A 21,889-nucleotide genomic window follows, 5' to 3' on the forward strand; every position below is an offset into this window, starting at 1 on the left:
ATACTGCAGTCAATATCAACACATTTGAGGGACTGGATCAATTATATGGTAATTGCTAGCACCTAAATCAAGAACATTTACATCAAAAAAATGAAACCCTCATTTGGAATAATTGTTTTCTCTTTTTATTACAAATCTGTGCTTTATTACTTCCTAAAGTGATATTGGACCTCCTAACAGAGTGATGATATTTTCTTTCTCTTCAGCAATTGGCCTTCTTCCACATGTGGTCAAATATTTAAGAATTCAAAGATTTCCATTGAAAATTCATTAACCTGATGTCTAAGAATATATGCATTTCTGGAATGTGGTCTGCTGTCTTGTTCTTACATGCACAGGACTTCTATGATTTATTTGTTCTACAAGGAATACTATTTTCCAATCTTTGTGTGACCAATTTTAATCTCTCTGATCAGTCTTTTAGACCCTCTCTCTGGAGTCTCATTTCAGTCTGCCTCATCAAAAATATCTTATTTATCAGCTAAATTATTCTCAGCTTCTGTTTTTGCCTGACTTCATGTGGGCTGTGATAGCAGTGCTTACTGGAGTTTTTAAATGTCCCAGCAATTGCAGTTTGCTTTACTTTTTGAAAAATTTCTCTGTTGTTTTAGGTTTTGTGGGGGGGGGGTGGGGGGTGGGTGTGTGGTTTTATAAAGATCAGAAAACAACATTTTTCTTCATTTAGAATACATCTTTCAGGTCATTGTAAGTTGTGGATAATGGGAGAAGTCTCTTACTATTTTAAGGATGAAACAGAAAACTATATTTGTGCATGCACCAAAGTTGCTTTATTAGTCTGTAGTTGAACACTTACCTTCTATTTATATCTTGCCTGTTGTGAATAATGTGAATAACAATGAACTACAGATATATTTATGAGTTACCCAGAGAGAAATAATCATGTTATTGGTGGGTGAGATGGTATTTCAACTTTGTATTTCTTTAGAAAAATGCATACTACTTTCTATGAGAATACTGCCCTGTATTTTGACAAAGAGTGTAGAAAAGTTCCTTTTCTCCACACTCTCACCAACATTATTACCTTTTGAGGTTTGTAAAAGGACATATTTTTACTATGTGCAATACCCAAGACTGGCCTTAGACTCAAATCCTCTTATTCCAACCTCTGAAATGCTTGGAATTACAAGCCTTTACCACCACACCAAGTTCCTTTGATTTTTTTTATAAGAGTTATAATAGTTATGAAATAGTATCATACTAATTTTGAATTGCATTTCTGTAATGACTTCTGTTCAGAAAGCATTAAGGTAGCATAGAAGTGGTATTAAACACAACTTTTTAAACCCACTGGTGATTTTCAGGACTATTTGGAAAACATGTCTATTCAGAACTTTTGTCCATTTTTAATCAAGTTCCTTGTTAATCTCATCAGTAATCTCTATATAGAAAATCAATAATTAATTCAAGGTAGTAGAAAGACAAAATGAACAACTCCTAATATTTTTCAATATTTAATAAAATGATATTGCTTAAATCATTTTGTGTTTACGCTTGAGACTATATAACTCAATTTAGTTAGACCTTTTATAAGACTATATATATTTTATTTATTTTATGCTGATTGCTCTTTCCAAAGCCTGCGTGTCTAATTTTCCTGGTCTCATGTAGTTCAGATTTCAAACTGAAGAATAAATTGAAGGAAGCAACCAAAAAATAGAGTTTCCCTCATCTGATGATGCCTTTACTAGAATGAGGAAAGAGTTCATCCTGCTAAGGACCTATGATAGTATATCAAAAAGAGAATTAATTCTTCTAGGTCTTCCCTATCTTTGCAATTTAACTTAAACGATGTAAAACACAATATACTGCTCAGTTACTTTTAGGATTTATCAGTTTTGCACATTTTCATATGGACTTCACCTCAGTCTACAACATTCCTACATTATTCTGTCCTTGATATTTTTACACTATCAAGACATAAGGTAACCAGTTTGATTTACAGCATGAGAAGTTATCCACCTGGCTTCCTTGGATGCAAAGCATAGTCAATGGATAATATTACTTCTGGTTTCTCACTACATGTAATGATTTCTGTAATATATATCACATTCTGTTTAGTATTACAAAAGAACTGTTAGCCGGCGCTGGTGGCTCATACCTATAATCCTAGCTACTGAGGAGGCTGAAATTTGAGGATTGCGGTTTAAAGCCAGCGTGGGCATGAAAGTCTGTGAGACTCTTATCTCCAAAAAAACACTAGAAAACTGGAAATGATGCTGTGGCTCAAGTGGTAGAGCGCTAGCCTTGAAGTGAAGAGCTGAGGGACAGCGCCCAAGCCCAGAGTTCAAGCCCCACAAACAAAACAAAAACAAAAAAACCTGCTGGCTAAGCTGAAACCTCATTCATAGAAGTTTATGTTAATTATTTCACCAGTTTTATGTCTCTTAGTTTTTAAGAAAACGTTTACTATAATGCTAATGTTATTCCCATTTTAGTGTTGAGAAAATTGTAATTAAAGGAACTAAGTGCATGGCCTAAAGACACACAGGAGGAAGAAAATTAGTCAAAGTTTCCAAAAACCTTTCAGCAATACAAAAATGGTAGGTAAAATCTCTCCATTCTCTTATACTCTCAATTCAATATTCATATTATCCAAAAACTAATAGCATAACAATTATTGCCCATGGTGTGGGGAAATCTGTGGGGAACACAGGTAGCAAAGATGTTCCTGAGAGGAAGTTGAGTGGGCAGAGCAGGATTTGTTTAGGTTCAGTGTGTAAACAACTCATGGAAGCTTAGGTGCATGATAAGGTATAGCCTTTCAGTGATTGGTTGGTTCCATTTCCTCCCCTCTCACTCAGTCTTTTGCTTTAAAAAGGGGATGCTCCCTGTTAATAAAGGAGTTCCTGCTTGGTTTGACTCCCCGCTGCATCTGATTGTCTCCTGGGTAAGGGAGGCTGGGGAACAGACGAGCTCTTGTGTTCTTTAACAATTGCAGATGGTGATGCTCTAGCTGATGGCTGTCCTGACCTTCCCAGTCCCGGCAATGGCTATGGAATCCACATCAACCTCAATGGGTGACCTGGGCAGTGATCAGCACTGGCAATGCAGAAATCATCAATAGCATCACAAGAGAAACTGTCCCTTCGACCTGGTGGCCTGACCTTCATTTTGATCACCACCCGATGTCATTTTGTATGGACTGTGTAAAACATATTTCTGTAGGAGTTATCTATTTTAATGTTACCTGTTCTAATTGTTCTTTTACTAATTGCTTGTACAACCACCTTTTGTTATGTGTCCTGTAAATATATCTAAAACCTACTCTAGAACAAGCCCCACCTCTGGACTCTAAAGTGGCAAAGACTGCTATCCCATCCCTTACTAACGTTAAAGGGCTAATGACATTGTTGGCCTGGAAATGCTTTTGCTGATGGTTTTTCTATGCCTTCCTTGCCTTATACGTGCACTGCAAAACTCTTATGAGCCAGCTAGTTACATAAGATCAAGTTCTAAGTGTGAATAAATTTCCCCCGAGAGGAACCGCAGCCAGAGATGGGTAAGAGTGGGTGCCAGTATGACCAACCTAAGACAGGGCCTTCAGCTTTGCTCTGAAGAAGTTTCAGGTGATGGATAAGGCAGACAAGGTGATCTACCCAACCTGACAGGCGGGTTCACTTCTTTAAACAGAGACGGGGTATTGGGAGCTGACAGTAAAGTTTAAAGGTCACCTTGACCCCTGTTCTCGCTTGAAGGCACGTACAAGGAACTTGCTTACTTGAAAGACACCAGGTGCCTGGGATTGCTTTGCTATGTCTGCACAGTTTGTTTCAAATTTTACTGCTTGGGACATTTCTAAATGTGATGGGGCTAATGTTTATTATTGTGCTAGGTGGGGATGAGAGGTAACTGGGACGAGCTCTTATGCACAAGGGACCTCCTTCCAGACTTGCCTCCAATCCCTTGCGTGGCCAAATGTAATCCTGTTAAAATAACCTTTACAGAGGAGGGGGAAAAGATAACTAACTGGGAGGTGGATCTGCCATTAAAACAAAAAGGGTGAATATGTGGGGAAATCTGTGGGGAACACAGGTAGCTAAGATGGCCCTGAGAGGAAGTTGAGTGGGCAGAGCCGGATTTGTTTAGGTTCCGTGTGTAAACAACTCATGGAAGCTTATTTGCATGATAAGGTATGGCCTTTCCGTGATTGCTGGGTTCCATTTCCTCCCTTCCCACGCAGTCTTTTGCTTTAAAAAGGGTATGCTCCCTATTAATAAACGAGTTCCTGCTTGGTTTGACTCCCCACTGCATCTGATTGTCTCCTGGGCTAACGGAGGCTGGGGAAGGGGCAAGCGGCCGCACTTTGCACTTACCTTTCCTCGGACCCCGTCCATCCAAAGACGGACGAAGACCCAACACATGGTAATTGCTTTCTGCCACATTTTGTCGTCAACAGACTGTGTTGGTGACATTGTGTTATCATGCACAGACTGAGATTATAAATTAAGATCCAAAGAGAGTCCAATTTCTTCTGTCCCACAGTTCTAGTATCCTTTTAAAAAAGTACTTAAACTTTTAAATACCATCACTTACTGTCTTGTAAGAATCCCAAAACGAAATAAATTCACATATAATCACTCCAAAATGCTCTAAAAGTAGGAAATGATAAAAGAGTACCCCGTGAAGTAAAGTTTCTTCTACTTATAAAATTATTCTTAAAACCTTGTTCTGGTTGGTCACATCTGTAATCCTGCCCACTCGTCATATCTACTGAGGAGCTTGAGATCTGTGGATAAGTGTTGGAAGCCAATCAGAGCAAAATATAATTCATAAAATTATTTTTTAAAAATGTAAATGAACTAGAAAAAGGCCAGGAATGGAGATGTAGTTCATATACTAGCTCACCAATCTAGAGAAGAAAGGCCTAGCAAGACCTTGAAGCCCTGAGTTCAAACTGAGCACGCCAACAAACAGGCATGCACATGCACTCCTGTGCACGTGTGCACATACACACACATACTTATTCAAAATATCTTCAGGTCAGTGATTTGTATTAATTTCTTTGTTAACGTTATTATATGGGTAAAATAATAGAAATAAACTATTATATCTCAGAACATTTTAAAACGTTTTTTATTGTAAAAATACTTTATAGAGGGTTTACAGTTACATGAGCAAGGTAATGAGTACTTTTCCTATCAAGAATTGTTAGCTCCCCTTTGTTTTTCCTCTACCATCCCTTCCCTTCTACCTCCACAAGTACACTCCTCACCCCCCCCACTCCTCCACCCTAACCCCGCCTAAATTGTAAAGTTCATTTTTCAACATAGTGCCTTGTGCATCTCATTGTTTCAATGTGTCAACCTGTATCTCTGTTTAAGCATTTTGTTTTTTTCCCTTTCCCTCCCCAAATTAGAGAATACTGTGAAAATAGGGGTTATGCTGTGTGGGAGGGCCATATAAAAAACAAAAAAATAACATCGCACATTATAGATGCGTTAAAAACAACAGCAAGAAAAAAAAAACACTTGTGTTCCTATCTTGAGGTTCATTTAGCTTAACATCACCTTATCTAGTCATATGCATATAGCTTTTGACCATTTCTGCTTATCACAGACATAGATTTACTTATTGGAAATAAGGGATACCATGGACCTATGTTTCTTTGGACTTGGCTCACGTCAGTTAATATAATTTTTTCTAAGTTTTTCCATTTCATAACAAATTGGGTGATGTCATTCATTCTGATGGACGATAGAATTCCCATACACACACACACACATACACACACACACACACACACACACACACACACACACAGCGTTTTCTTGATATATTCATCTACTTAGGGGCATCGAGGTTTGTTATATATCTTACCTATGGTAAATAATGCTGCAATAAACATATTTGTGCTGGTAGTTTTAGTATGGTCTTGTTTGTAATCATTTGGGTGAATGCCCAAAAGTGGGATTTCTGGGTCATAGGGGAGCTGTATTTGGAATCTTTTGAGGAACTTCCATACTGCTTTCCAAGTGGATGAACAAGTTTATACTCCCACCAAGAATGCAGTAAGGTTCCCTTCTGGCCACATCCCCTCCAGCATCTGTTGTAAAAATTTGGAATGCTTCACGAATTTGCATGTCATCCTTACGCAGGGGCCAAGCTATTCTTTTCAACAGAGAAACTGCAGATTTAAACAACTGCTTAGATCAATTAGATTTAACAGACGCCTGCTGCATATTTCATCCAGCAGCATCAGAATATACTTTTTCTCAGCAGCACATGGAACATATTCCAAAATAGACAACATTTTAGGCCACAAAGCAAACTTGTCCAAATTCAGAAACATTGAAGTTATACCTTGAATTCTTTGAGACCACAATGGAGTAAAATTAGAACTCAACACCAAAAGCCACCAAAGAAAGTCCGGTAACATATGGAGGCTGAACAAGACACTGCTGAATCACAAGTGGGTCGTGGAAGAGATTAGAAAGGAAATTCAAATGTTCATGATATTCAACAAAAATGAGCACACAAATCACCAGCTCCTCTGGGACACAGCAAAGGCAGTACTCAGGGGCAAGTTTATAGCTTTGAGTTCTTACATCATTATATTGCAGAGATCTGAAACCAACAATTTAATGAGACAACTGAGCCTCCTTTAAAAAGAGCAGCAAGATAAACCCTCAACTAGTAGACAAAAAGAAAGAGTTAAAATTAAATCAGAATTAAATGTATTAGAATCCACAAAAAAACATACAAAAAATCAACAAAACAAAGAGTTGCTTCTTCGAAAAAATTAACAAAATTGACAGACCCTTAGCAAATCTTATGAGAAAAAGAAGAGAACACACCCAAATAAATAAACTCAGAGATGCGAATGGAAATATCACCACAGAAACAACCAAGATTCAAAACATTATAAGGGAATACTTCTCAAAACTATTTGCTAATAAGTTTGAGAAGTTGGCAGAAATATTGACATGCCAAAACTAAACCAAGATGAGTTAAACCATCTTAACAGGCCCATATCAAGCATTGAAATACAGCAATAAGAGACCTCCCGGGGAGTTCCGGGAAGATGGCGGAGGAGAAGCTGGAATCTGAACAAGCTCTCGCATAGAAAGCAGTTTTAGAGTTCCAGTGAACAGTCCTAAGCCAGAGAATCACACCAAGTGTGCCATCACAGGACAGAGAGTTAGACAAGAGAGGGGAAGCCAAGACAAGGAGACACACCTGAGCGCCTGCCAGCAGCCACCGCCGCGGCGGCAGGGTCGCAGCGGCGACCACAGCCGCGGCCATACCTGAGCGCTCACACAGAGAGTCCGGGATTAAGGAGCCAGATGCAGCGGGCAAGAGGAGTCTACTCAACACCAGCAAGAACCGACAAGGAGCGGACATCTTCATCCTGCAGTTTGCAGACCAGAGACGACCCAGGATCCAAGACTCGGCGTGAGTAGAAGCCCGAATTCCTCACTCCTTCTCAGGGAGCAGAGGAGGGAAGGCCACCCCTCCCCCCCCAGCACTGGTAATCTCCATCTTGGATACCGACAAAGCTCGGAGGAGCTGCTAGCTCCAACTCAGGCCTTGGAATAAAACGAGTCATTTAACAGCTCACAAGAACTTAACGGCTAAATGACCTGCCAGACTCAGCTCCATCCAGGGAAAAGTCACCCAGCTCAGGCACCAGCCATTGGAGTGGCTTTCCTCACTGGGTAACCAGAGCCAGAGGCTGCCCCTCCCTCTAGCAGCCTCAACAATCAATTGAAAAACAGAAACCCTGAGAATGGCTCCAGGGTGGGCTCTGTGAATTTTTCACAAAATAGCCCCAGGGAAAAGCTACTGTTTGTTGAAAGGCCTCAACTCTACCAGAACCTAGCCTCATCACCCCTCTTTTGTGATTCTCAAAGCAAATCACCCTCCCATTAAACTAACATGGTAGGGTGATCTCAAAATCTTGGGTAAAGCAGAGCATTTTTCTGCCTGTTCGAACAAACTGACTTAAGAAACCAGTCAAGCCACAGGACGTCAAGCTGACCAGAGACTCCAACAAGAGGCTGGTTACAGACAAAAGGGAGATACAGGATTCTTCCCACCCCTCCCAAAAAAATAAAAAAAAAAATCAAAGAACTTTTTTTTCTTCTTTTCTTTTTTCTTTTTTTTGTTTTTTTTTGGTACCTTATAAATATAAAAAAATTTTTTCCTTTTCTAAAACTTTTATTAATCTTTAATTTTTGCCTTTTTTGAAAAAATAATTGTTTTCCAGTAACTTTTTTTTCCCTCTTATAATTTTTATTTTAGGAATACGTGAATGTACGTTTTCCTTTCTTTTCTTGTCTTCTCTCTCTTTTTCTTTCTTTCTTAATTATCTTTTTGTTTTTTGTCTAGCTCTACTGAACTTCTGATCTTTTTTTTTCTCCCTTTCTTATCCTTTTCACCTTTTCCTTTCTTTTGTTCTTCTGTATGTGACTTAACTCTTGTCCTGCACATCCTCAGATAAACCCATAGTTAACTAGTAGACCCTATCCCCCATTGTGTACACACTTAATCCACAAATTTATTACTCAATCCAAAACCTCTGAGACTTAAATTCCTTAATAGCAGTACTACCTCTTTATACCTATATAATATTTTAAGCATTTTTTAAGTTTTTCACATCTCCTCTAACTCCCTCCTGTTTTCTCATTATATTCACATTCCTCTCTAAATAGATGGTCTTTCAATCTCCATAACTATATTAATTTTTACGTTTCTAATTTTTTTTCTGGTCTCTTTTCATTTCCCTTTCCCTTTCTTCTTTTTCTCTCCCTCTCTACTTGCATCCTACCCAACCTATTTCCTGCATTGAGATTAGGACTTAGTTAACTCTCCCTGTGCCTCCCCACACCAATCTATTCCTAATTTTTACCTACATCTCTCCCTAACCCTAAAAATTTCTGGTTTTCCAAATTCTTCTCTGCAGTTGAAGCCCATTAACATTTAGTTGTTTGATGTTGAATAGATGTATCTGTTGAACTAGATTGTATCTGTAGACTATTGACTGTATAAATGCAAACGCTGGTTGATGGTTGCCGTAAGATAGTGTTCTAGCACAAAACTGGTGCTATTTTCATCTCAAATGGGCAGAGTAAGCCGGAAAAACACAAGAAAAATGGCAAATCCGGGTATATCAATTCCCAATCTTGATAATCAGGGGTCAGATCAGATAATGAACAATCCAGAGGAGAGTTCCCAAATAGCTCTACAAACACTGGTGGCAAACATGATAAATGAGAAGTTTGACAACTTACAAAGGACTCTGTATGAGCGTGATAGGGAGAGAGAGGAGGAATCCCAAAAGTCTATACAGGAATATCATAAGCGTGAGGAAGCTACTCAAAAACTGATACAGGATTTGCATGAACAACTTGAGAATACTCAAAGAGAAAGGGAGGAATGGAGTGAGCAGGCTGAGAACACTCAAAGAGAACTGCAGGAATCCCACGAACGGGAGGAAAGAGAACTGCAGGAATCCCACGAACAGAAGGAAGCTAATCAAAGAGTAATTCAGGAATTGAGAGACCAGGTAGAGAACACACAAAGATCACTAAAGGCATTCATGGAATGCATTAACAAAGAGCTGAAGGAAGTCAGGGAGACCACAAAGGGAATGCTGAATGGAACCCAACAGAAGGAATGGGAGTCCAAAGAAAGCATAACCAATCAACTAAGTGATTTGAGAACAAACACTGAACACAAAATTAAGGAAGTAAAGACATTCATAAAAGACCTAAAACAGAGCTTCAACAAAGAACTTGAAGCCATCAAAGCTGACCAACTAGAAGGAAAAGAGATAAAAAACAAAGTAGAGAGTCTAGACAGCAGGTTAGACCATGCAGAAGATCGAATCTCAGGGATTGAAGACAGCCTAGATATTATAAAGAACATACAACCATCCAAGACATGTCCAAGAAGTATGATAGATCTATCCAACACCTGGAAGACACCATCAGAAGGCCTAATCTAAGGATAATGGGTGTAGAGGAGCACCTAGAAACAGAAGTTAATGGTCTAGGAAATTTGTTTAACAGGATCCTAGCAGAGAACTTCCCAAACATACAAAAAGATAGGCCTATTCAGATACAAGAAGCTTTTAGAACCCCAAATAGACCAGACTAGAATAGGACATCCCACCGTCACATTATAATCCACACAGGATCAACTCAGACCAAGGAAAAGATCCTTAAAGCTGTCAAGGAGAAAAGGGTAATTACCTATAAAGGGAAATCAATTAGAATCACCTCAGATTTCTCAGCAGAGACAATCAAAGCAAGAAGAGCCTGGAATGATGTATGCCATGCCCTAAAAACAAACAACTATCAACCAAGAATACTGTACCCAGCTAAACTCTCCTTCATAACTGAAGGCCAAATAAAAACCTTCCATAGCAAAGAAAAATTGAAACAATACATCTCCACCAAACCAGCCCTACAAAAGATTCTTAAAGATGTCCTACACATAGAAAACCAACAAGACCGCAATAAAGGCCAAGAAACTGCACCCAAACTGAGAATCCAAGAACCATAGGAAGAACCCAGTTTTCGCAGCCCCCAAGAAGGTGGATAACATGGCAGGAACTCTCAAATACCTCTCAGTCCTATCTCTTAACGTTAACGGACTGAACTCTCCAATTAAGCGACATAGACTGTCTAATTGGATTAAAAAACAAGACCCTTCTATCTGCTGCCTGCAGGAGTCACATCTTGCCCGTAAAAACAAACACATTTTCAATGTTAAAGGCTGGAACAAAATCTACCAAGCAAACGGCCCCCATAAACAGGCGGGGGTTGCAATCCTAATATCAGATAAAATAGACTTCAAATTAAAATTCGTGAGAAGAGATAAAGAAGGTCGCTACATACTAATTAAAGGATCTCTCCTTCAGGAGGATATTACAATTCTAAATATCTATTCGCCAAACAATGGAGCACCCAAATTTATCAAAGAAACACTACTTTCCTTCAAATCCCATATAGATCCAAAGACATTAATTGTTGGGGATTTTAACACACCACTCTCCCCACTAGATAGATCAACTCGGCAAAAACTCAACAGAGAAACCGCAGATCTAAACAGCTGCATAGATCAACTAGATTTAACAGACATCTACCGAACATTTCACCCAGCAGCATCAGAATACACGTTTTTCTCAGCAACACATGGAACGTTTTCTAAAATAGACCACATTTTAGGCCACAAAGCAAACTTGTCTAAATTCAGAAACATTGAAGTTATACCTTGCATTCTCTCTGACCACAAGGGAATAAAATTAGAACTCAACACCAAAAGCCACCAAAGAAAGTCCGGTATCACATGGAGGCTGAACAACACACTGCTGAATCAAGAGTGGGTCATGGAAGAGATTAGAAAGGAAATTCAAATGTTCATGCTATTCAACAAAAATGAACACACAAATTACCAGCTCCTCTGGGACACAGCAAAGGCAGTACTCAGAGGCAAGTTTATAGCTCTTAGCTCCTACATCAACAAATTGGAGAGATCTGAAACTAGCAATTTAATGACACATCTAAACATCCTTGAAAAAGAGCAGCAAGATAAACCCCAATCCAGTAGATGGAAAGAAATAATCAAAATTAAATCAGAATTAAATGAATTAGAATCCAAAAAAACTATAGAAAGAATCAACAAAACAAAGAGTTTGTTCTTCGAAAAACTTAACAAAATTGACAGACCCTTAGCAAATATTTTCCGAAAAAAAAGAGAACACATCCAAATTAATAAACTCAGAGATGAGAATGGAAACATCACCACGGAAACAACCAAGATTCAGAACATTATAAAGGAATACTTCTCAAAACTTTATGCTAATAAGTTTGAGAACTTGACAGAAATGGACCTTTTCCTAGCAAATATTGACATGCCAAAACTAAACCAAGATGAGTTAAACCAGCTTAACAGGCCCATATCAAGCATTGAAATAAAAACAGCAATAAGAGACCTCCCACTAAGAAAAGTCCAGGACCAGATGGTTTTACAGCGGAATTTTACAAGGCCTTCAAAGCAGAGCTCACACCAATACTCCTCCAACTCTTCAATGAAATTGAAAGAGAAAGCTCACTACCGAACACATTCTATGAAGCCATCATAACCCTCATCCCAAAACCAGGCAGGGACTCATCAAAGAAAGAGAACTATAGACCCATTTCTTTGATGAACATTGATGCAAAACTTCTCAACAAAATTTTGGCCAATCGACTTCAACAATTCATCCAAAAAATCATACACCCCGATCAAACAGGATTCATTTCAGGGGTGCAAAGCTGGTTCAATATACGCAAATCAATTAATATTATTCATCACATCAACAGGAGCAAAAAGCAACTCCATTTGTAATAGCCCCACAAAAAATAAAATACCTAGGAATTAACTTAATTAAAGAAGTGAAGGACCTGTATGATGAAAACTTTAAAATCTTGAAAAAGGAAATCAACACAGAACTTAAAAAATGGCAAAACCTCCCATGGTCCTGGATTGGAAAGATTAACATCGTGAAAATGGCAATACTTCCCAAGGCTATCTACAAATTCAACGCAATACCTATCCAAATTCCAACCTCATTCTTCAAGGAAATAGAAGAGGCTATCCAAAAATTCATATGGAACAATAAAAGACCCCGAATAGCAAAAACGCTCCTCAACGGAAAGAACACTGCTGGAGGAATATCAATACCAAACTTCAAGCTCTACTATAAAGCCATAGTAATCAAAACAGCTTGGTATTGGCATAAGAACAGACCTCAGGACCAATGGAATAGAATTGAAAACCCAGAAATGAACCTACAGACCTATAGCCATCTAATCTTCGATAAGGGAGCTAAAGCAATAGAATGGAAGAAAGACAATCTCTTCAGTAAATGGTGCTGCCAAAATTGGTTAACTACATGTAGAAAACTTAAGCTAGATCCTTATATATCACCCTGCACCAGAATCAACTCCAAATGGATCAAAGACCTTGAAGTCAAAGCAGACACTCTGAAAACATTACAGGATGGAATAGGAGAAACCCTAGGTCTCCTTGGCTCAGGCCGAAATTTTCTGAATAGAGACCCGGAAACACAACAAATCAAAGAAAGGTTGGACAAATGGGATTGCATAAAGTTGCAGAGCTTCTGCAGGGTAAATGACATAGCTAGCAAGATCAATAGAAAGCCCACGGATTGGGAGAAGATCTTTACTATTCATACAACGGACAAGGGTCTCATATCTAAAATATACTTGGAACTCAAAAAATTAAACCCCCCAACAACAAATCCTCAAAGAAACAACTGCCCAATAAATAAGTGGGCGAAAGACTTAAAGAGAAACTTCTCTGAAGAAGAAAGAAGGATGGCCAATAGACACATGAAGAAATGTTCAACATCCCTAGCCATAAAAGAAATTCAAATCAAAACAACATTGAGATATCACCTCACTCCAGTTAGAACGGCAAAAATCAAGAACTCTAACAACAACAGATGCTGGAGGGGATGTGGACAGAAAGGAACCTTACTTCATTGTTGGTGGGAATGTAAACTTGTTCAACCACTTTGGAAAGCAGTATGGAGGTTCCTCAAAAGACTTAACATAGAGCTCCCCTATGACCCAGCAATCCCACTTTTGGGCATTTACCCTAATGCTTACAAACAAGACCACACTAAAGCTACCAGCACAACTATGTTTATTGCAGCATTATTTACCATAGCTTAGATATGGAACCAACCTAGATGCCCCTCAGTAGATGAATGGATCAAGAAAATGTGTTATATATACACAATGGAATTCTATGCCTCCATCAGAAAGAATGACATTGCCCCATTTGTTAGGAAATGGAAAAACTTGGAAAAAATTATATTAAGTGAAGTAAGCCAGGCCCAAAGAAACGTAGGTCCCATGGTTTCCCTTATTTGTAATATCTAGTATATGTATGAGTCAAGCGGAAAAGGTCAGATAATGTGATGTCAGGAAAATGAACCCTTAGATGTGTATTTTAATGTTTTTTTCTTTCATGCATGTGTTTCTAACACATTTATAAGATTATCTCTTTGTTGCTTTGTATGTCCCTCCCCCACAGTATTACCCCTGCTTTCACTATATTTGATGTCAGTATAACTTGTGGAGGAGATGGGGAAAAACCAGGTGTTTAAGGATACAGGTGGACCTGTTGCAACAATGAGAAGTACAAGTTGTCATGACCAAAACGAGCTTTACAACGTTGGTGCGGGGGGGGGGGGGAGGAAAGGGGGTGAAGGGGGGGAAGGAGAAGGATTGGGATTAGGGGGGGAGGGGGGAGGCTGGGATGGGATGTGAAGGGTAAACAAAGGAGGACCCTGCAATGCTTGATAAGAAATGTACGCATTATCCTGCCCATGTAACTGTAACTCCTCTGTACAGTATGTTCACAAATAAAATTAAATTAAATTTAAAAAGAAAAGAGACCTCCCATCTAAGAAAAGCCCAGGACCAGAGGGTTTTACAGGAGAATTCAACAAGCCCTTCAAAGCAGAGCTCATACCAATACTCCTCCAACTTTTCAATGAAATTGAAAGAGAAAGTTCACTATCGAATTCATTCTATGAAGCCATCATAAACCTCATCAAATAAACAGGCAGGGGCTCATCAAAGAGAAAGAACTATGGACCCATTTCTTTGATGAACATTGATGCGAAACTTCTCAACAAAATTTTGGCCAATTGATTTTAACAATTCATCCATTCAAAAAGGATTCATTTCAGGGATGCAAAACTGCTTCAATATGCGCAAATCAAATAATATAATTCATCACATCAACAACAGCAAGGATAAGAACCACATGGTTATCTCAATAGATGCAGAAAAAACATTTGACAAGATCCAACAGCCCTTTATGATGAAGGATCTGGAAAAATTAGGAATCCATGGAACATTCCTCAATACAATAAAGGTTGTATATAAGAAACCTACAGCCAGCATTATACTCAATGGTGAAAAACTAAAGCCATTTCCTTTTAAGTCAGGACCAAGACAAGGAATGTCCACTCTCTCCACTTCTCTTCAATCTAGGATTGGAATGCCTAGCTACAGTGAAAGAAAAGAAGCAAACATACAGGGAATCCAACTAGGGAAAGAAGTAAAACTCTCCCTCTTTGCAGATGACATGGTCTTGTATTTAAAGAATCCCAGAGAATCCACTCCCAAATGACTCAAGTTGATTCAAAACTTTGGCAAAGTAGCATGATATAAAATTAACTCTCAAAATTCCATGGCTTTTCTGTATGCCAACAATAAGAAAAATGTGGCTGAAATTAGGAAAGCAACACCATTCGTACTAACCCCAAAAATAATAAAGTACCTAGGAATTAACTTAACCAAAGAAGTGAAGGACCTCTATGCTGAAAACTTTAAAAACTTGAAAAAGGAAATCAAAACAGAACTTAGAAAGTGGCAAAATCTCCCATGCTCTTGTATTAGAAAGATCAATATTGTGAAAATGGGAATAATTCCCAAGGCTATCTACAAATTCAATGTGATACCTATCAATATTCCAACCTCATTCTTCAAAGAAATTGAAGTGGCTATCCAAAAATCCATAAGGAACAATAAAAGACACCAAATAGCAAAAACGAAGCTCAACAGAAAGAACAGTGCTGGAGAAATATCAATACCAAATTTCAAACTCAACTACAAACCCATAGTGATCAAAACAGCTTGGTACCTGCACAAGAATAGACCTCAGGACCAAAGGAATAGAATGGAAAACCCAGAAATGAACCCACACACCAATAGTCATCTAATCTTTGAAAAGGGAGCTAAAAAAATAGAATGGAAGAAAGAGAGCCTCTTCAGTAAATTGCACAGGCAAAGTTGATTAACTACTTGTAGAAAACTAAATCTAGAACTTTATATACCACCCTGCACCGGAATCAACTCCAAATGTATCAAAGACCTTGGAGTCAAAGCAGTACTCTGAAAAGGGTACATGATGGAATAGAAGAAACCATAGGTCTCCTTGGCCAGGCCGAAAGTTTCTTAATAGAGACTCAGAAACAGAACACATCAAAGAAAGTTGGACAAATGGGATTGCATGAAATTACAGAGCTTCTACATGGCAAAGGACATAGCTAGCAAGATCAATAGAAAGTCCACAGATTTGGAGAAGATCTTCAATAGTCATAAAAAGGACAAAGGTCTCCTATCTAAATTATACCTGGAACTCAAAAAATTAAATCCCCCAACAACAAATCTTCAAAGAAACAACTGCCCAAAAAATAAGTGGGCTAGAGACTTAAGGAGAAACTTCTCTGAAGAGGAAAGAAGGATGGCCAATAGACACATGAAGAAATTCTCAACCTCCCTAGCCATAAAAGAAATGCAAATCAAAACACCATTGGGATACCAGCTCACTCCAGTTAGAATGGCTAAATTCAAGAACTCTAATAACAACAGATGCTGGAGGGGATGTGGACAGAAGGGAACCTTACTGCATTGTTGGTGGGAGTTTAAAACTTGTTCAACCACTTTGGAAAGCAATATGGAGGTTCCTCAAAAGACTCCACATAGAGCTCCCCTATGATCCAGCAATCCCACTATTGGGCATTTACCCAAATGTTTACAAACAAGACCACACTAAAGTTATCAGCACAACTATGTTCATTGCAGCATTATTTACTATAGCTAAGATATGGAACCAACCCAGATGCCCCTCAGTAGATGAATGGATCAAGAAAATGTGGTAAGTATACACAATGGAATTCTATGCCTCCATCAGAAAGAATAACATTGCCCCATTTGTCAGGAAATGAAAAGGCTTGGAAAAAATTATATTACGTGAAGTAAGCCAGGCCCAAGGAAACATAGGTCCCACGGTTTCCCTCATTTGCAATATCTAGTATATGTCTGAGTCAAGCAGAAATGTTCAGATAAGTTGATGTTAGGGAAATGAACCCTAATATATGTATTCAAATGTTTTTTTTCTTTCATGTGGTTGTTTCTAACATATTGATAAGATTTTTTTTTTGTTGCTATGTATGTCCCTCTCCCACAGTATACCCCCTGCTTTCACTGTATTTGATGTCGGTATAATTTGTGGAGGGGAAGGGGAAAAACAAATCGTTTAAATATGGATACAGGTGGACCCATTGCAACAATGAGATGTACACGTCATTATGTTGAAAAGGAACTTTACAACTTTGTTGCAGGATGCGGTGGGAGGGGGAGCAGGGAGTATTGTGTGGGGGGGGGCGAGGGGACAATGGGAAGGAATGGGAAGGGGAAATAAAGGAGGAGGCTACAAAGCTTGATAAGAAATGTACTCAATATCTTGCCCATGTAATTGTAACCCCTGTGTACAGTATTTTCACAACAATATATATATATATATATATCACATTAAAATATTGTACTCATTGGTTCTGGGAAGGTGGCTCAGTGGTAGAGCACTTACCTTGCATGCGTGTGGCCCTGGGTTCAATTCCTCAGCACCACATAAGCAAAAAGAAAAAAAGCTGGAAGTGGGGCTGGGGCTCAAGTGGTAGAGCACTAGCCTTGAGCTGAATAGCTGAGGGACAGCACCCAGGCCCAGAGTTCAGGCCCCACGACCGGACACGCTTCCCCCCAAAAAGATATGTACTCATTATCTTGGCCATGTAATTGTAACCCTTTTGTGCAGTATTTTCACACACACACAAAAAAAGATGTAACTTATTCAGTTCGGAATATAGTGAATGAGGAGATGAAGAGAAATAGTTTGGAGTAAATATGTTGAAATACTTTATAACTTAGTATGATCACATAATAAAATTTAAGTATAAAAATAGGGTAATATAATTAATAAAAGGAATAAAATTTAACATGCTACACTAAGTGGACATATGTGTATAACACAATTAAAAATACTTTGTGAAATTAAAATTTCTAATAAAAAGACAAAAATTCGTTCCAGTTATTATAGATTCATATGTTAATATCTTTTTTTCAGTTAATTCCTTGACGAAGTAAAAGGAGAAATATATTTTGCTCATTTAGAAAGACAATCTTGTCCAATTAGCATTAAAGTATTTTAGTTAATGACTGTAAATGTGAAATTTTTCTATCAACCTAATTATTATATTAGAATATTTTCAATGTATTCTTCAAAATATTATCTCTGTAGGTATATACTTTTGCTATTTATTTAATGTTTTCTTACTAAATTGATATATGCCATTTTCTGAATGTAGTTTGGTGTATGCAACTAAGATATATTATACCTGATCTGGAAATCAATTATTCAGTTTTTTTTAAATCAAAAATGCTTATAGTGAAATAAAGAGGTAAATCCAAATTATGTATATTTGAAGACAATGCTTGGTTAGTCTTCTTCTCACATTACCCATTCCCTTCTTGAGAATAATACACATTGTAAGGAAATGTTTAGAATGTTTTGGAGAAATAGTTTGACTTTAAACCAGTGATTTACTACATGCTTCATTTTGTTTACTTTATATCCAGAAAAGCTAAATTCTTTTTTTAATTTTTTTTTGTGAAAATACTGTACAGAGGGTTTACAATTACATGGGCAAGATAATGAGTACATTTCTTATCAAGCATTGTAGCCTCCTCCTTTGTTTCCCCTTCCCATCCCTTCCCATCCTCCCCTCGCCCCCCCCCCCGCCCAATCCTCCCCGCTCCCCTTTGCCCCCCTACACCAAAGTTGTAAAGTTCATTTTCGATATAATGACTTGTACATCTCATTTATGCAATGGGTCCACCTGTATCCATATTTAAACGATTTGTTTTTCCCCTTCCCCTCCACAAATTATACCGACATCAAATACAGTGAATGCAGAAAAGCTAATTTCTACCTTATCATTTTCCTTAGGCTTTACACTAAGGTTTAATCTCTGATAGGTGACAGATAAAGGTGACACTTTTTAAAAATTGCTAAATTTAGGCTGAGGAATCTAGGTACAAGTATACTCATGCAGATAGGCCTCATCAGTCATGAGACCATGATATCAAAATGTTAACCTATGCTTACTGGAGTCATGTGTATGAGATTCTGTGTATTATAAACAGTGATTATGAGCATTTGTTTTGTAATCAACATCATTTAATGGGTTAGGAAATGAAGTGAGACATTATACTCAGAACTAAATTGAAGGAGGAATCCAAAATTTGTTAATGATATACACTTAACACAATGTTTTAAAAATTCAAGCTAAAGGAAATAATTTGTAAAAAAAAATCAACATTTACAATAAATACAGAATCAGTATGACTGATTTATTTTTTTATCCAGGTTGCCATATGGCTTGCATGATGACTTTTCTGATTATATGTTTAGTTAGGTCTTGATATTTAGTTGGTGAAGTTATGTTCTTTCATATATTCATTTGTCAGATCAAAGAGTAAATGAATTCCATGCCAGAGCCAACATCCATAATAATGTTATAGTTGTATCCTGCTACTTTGCCAAACTTTCAAATCAGCTCGAGTATCTTGAGTCTTTTCTCAATCTCACTAAATAGGTATGCAATTTTGTCAGCACTAGAAATATTTTGACCACCATTTATTAAAATTATATTTTCCAGAAGCTACTATTCTCTTTTCATGAGATTTTTAATTTCATTTATATAATGTGCTGATGTTTTCCTTTAGATAACCCTTGTTCAGTCTTCTACAAACAGTGTAATTTAGAATAGGTTTAAACTAGGTAAACTCATGTAAACTGCTCAGATTCTATTACTTGCATATTTTGTCCTTGTTAAATCAGTGGTATTTAGTTCCCAATATGGATACTATTGGACTTATTCATTGCATTTATGAATATTTTAAGTATGTCATGATTTTTGTGATTTAATACCTTAGCATTTTTTCTTTTAAATATGTGCAGATCTTACTTCATATACAGTTACATTTGTTTTCAACAATTTGATCCATTAAAGGGATTTGCTATATTAGGTTCAACCAGATGAATTTAATTACAAATTAACACAACCTTATTTATGAGAGACAGTTATCCTTATAGCTCTACTCAAATTAACATGTATTTGAGGTTTGTGTACTTAAAAAATCTGTACATAATATGTTTTTGTTCCTGGGGGAGTTCCACTTTCTTGGTTGTTTCTCCAGCTGTGGTGACTGCAACATATGTGTGCATGTTATTTCAATTGTTTTGTGTTTATATTTTGTTTCATATAAGAGAAAGTACAAATAAAATCAGTGATTTAGAACTTTTTCAAATAGAATTCTACGAGAGACACTTGAATTTCTATGACAACTGGGAATGGCCAGGTCTTAGTGGGGAGTAGCAAAACAACAGAGACATTGTTGGATGTGAGTTGAATTCTTCTTCCTTTTGCCTCACTATTTCCAATGATATTACTTCAAAGTCTTTAGTGAAAAGAAAATAATTTTGTCTGTATGAATTCAGAATATTTGGTTTAATTGGGACACACTACACATTCATATTAGATTTTAACATTAAAATCTTTTTTTCCTTAGATTAAAAACACAGTTGTGAATTTATAATGTTAAAATAACACTTAATAATTTAAATGAAATTGTCTAAACTATTTTCACTTCACACTATGTGCAATATAGAATGTAATAATACTGGGTAAGTTAGTATGCAATAATTGACTTTGTGCAAAGTGAATGATAGTGGATTTTTGTGAGATACTGAGTAATAGCAAAAATTATATTTGAATCTATTAAAAAATCCCAGTTACATATAAAAATAACTCATAGTTATAAATTAATACTGAAAAAATAAGATTGTTTATTGGAAAAAGCCAGAAATTTCAATAAGCTTGCTTTTTTAAAATTGACTTGGATCTGGGCTTTGGTGGCTCATGCCTGTAATCATATCGACTCAGGACTCTGAGATCTGAGGATAGTGGTTGAAAACTATATGGACAGAAAAGTCTGTGAGACTCTTATCTCCAATAAACGTCCTAAAAACCAGAAATGGCACTGTGGCTCAAGTGGTACAGTGCTAGCCTTGAGCTGAAGAGCTGAGCGACAGTGCCCAGGTCCAGAGTTCAAGCCCCACGACTGACAAAAAAATTGGCATGGAGTTTTACTTTATTATTTCATGATTTTTATGAGTGTTTGTTCAGTGAAAATGTCATTGGATTTTATATTTTGTGTTGGCATAAAATGAGCCTACCATTGTCTTAAATTAATCAGACAAACCCTCTGATTCTATGACAACATAAATTTTGTGGCTAATGGTTAAGACCAAATTGCCTTTTTGAAAAAAAATTTATATCACACCCCAAAAAAGAGGAACAAATGAAAATATAAGCCAAAAACGTACTCTGTAAATCTTGATGGACTAATAGTCTGTCAGTTTGTTTTAACTATTAATCAAAAATTAAAGTAATACTAGGTAATATTAACCCATTTAAATTTCTTCATCCTTGTCATTTAAAAAACACTTTAAAAAGAAATTCAACAGGTGGTAATAGATGAGTTTTGCAATTATGCAGTTTAATAGAGCTCTGAGTTGTTGATATAGGACATTCATCTAAGTGACTAAATATTTAAATTAAATCCCATAAAGTATATTCCTTCAATTTTCTGGCTAAAGTGTTCTACAATCTATGTATTTTTAGAAGAAATATTGTATGTTGTTTCCTTGGTGACAACGTAATTGGAAGACTAAAAGTTTTCCTATACCATGGCCACCTTAAACAGGGTGGATGTATTAGGGTTGGCAGGTAAAACTTTTGGGACAGCTTTAATGTTTGAATCTTGGAAAGGATTTGATTGGGAATTGTGGCCGACTTTCATGGTTTGTGAAGAAAAATGACAGGCCATACGAAATACTTTTATCTGCTACATTGTTATATTAGTTTTTTTCAAACACACACATACACACATACGTACACACAGATACACACATTTGTAGTATAAAGACACACTCAGTC

The 21,889-nt window shown here is 37.2% G+C and overlaps 1 pseudogene; it reads right to left on the minus strand.

The window, feature by feature from the left end:
- Positions 1-6,071: 6,071 nt before the first annotated feature.
- On the minus strand, positions 6,072-6,165 carry LOC122125984 (annotated as a pseudogene).
- Between the last annotated feature and the right edge of the window lie 15,724 nt (positions 6,166-21,889).

Source organism: Dipodomys spectabilis, unplaced genomic scaffold (genome assembly GCF_019054845.1).
Source record: "Dipodomys spectabilis isolate Male_0828 unplaced genomic scaffold, ASM1905484v1 ptg000269l, whole genome shotgun sequence".
NCBI lineage: Eukaryota > Metazoa > Chordata > Mammalia > Rodentia > Heteromyidae > Dipodomys > Dipodomys spectabilis.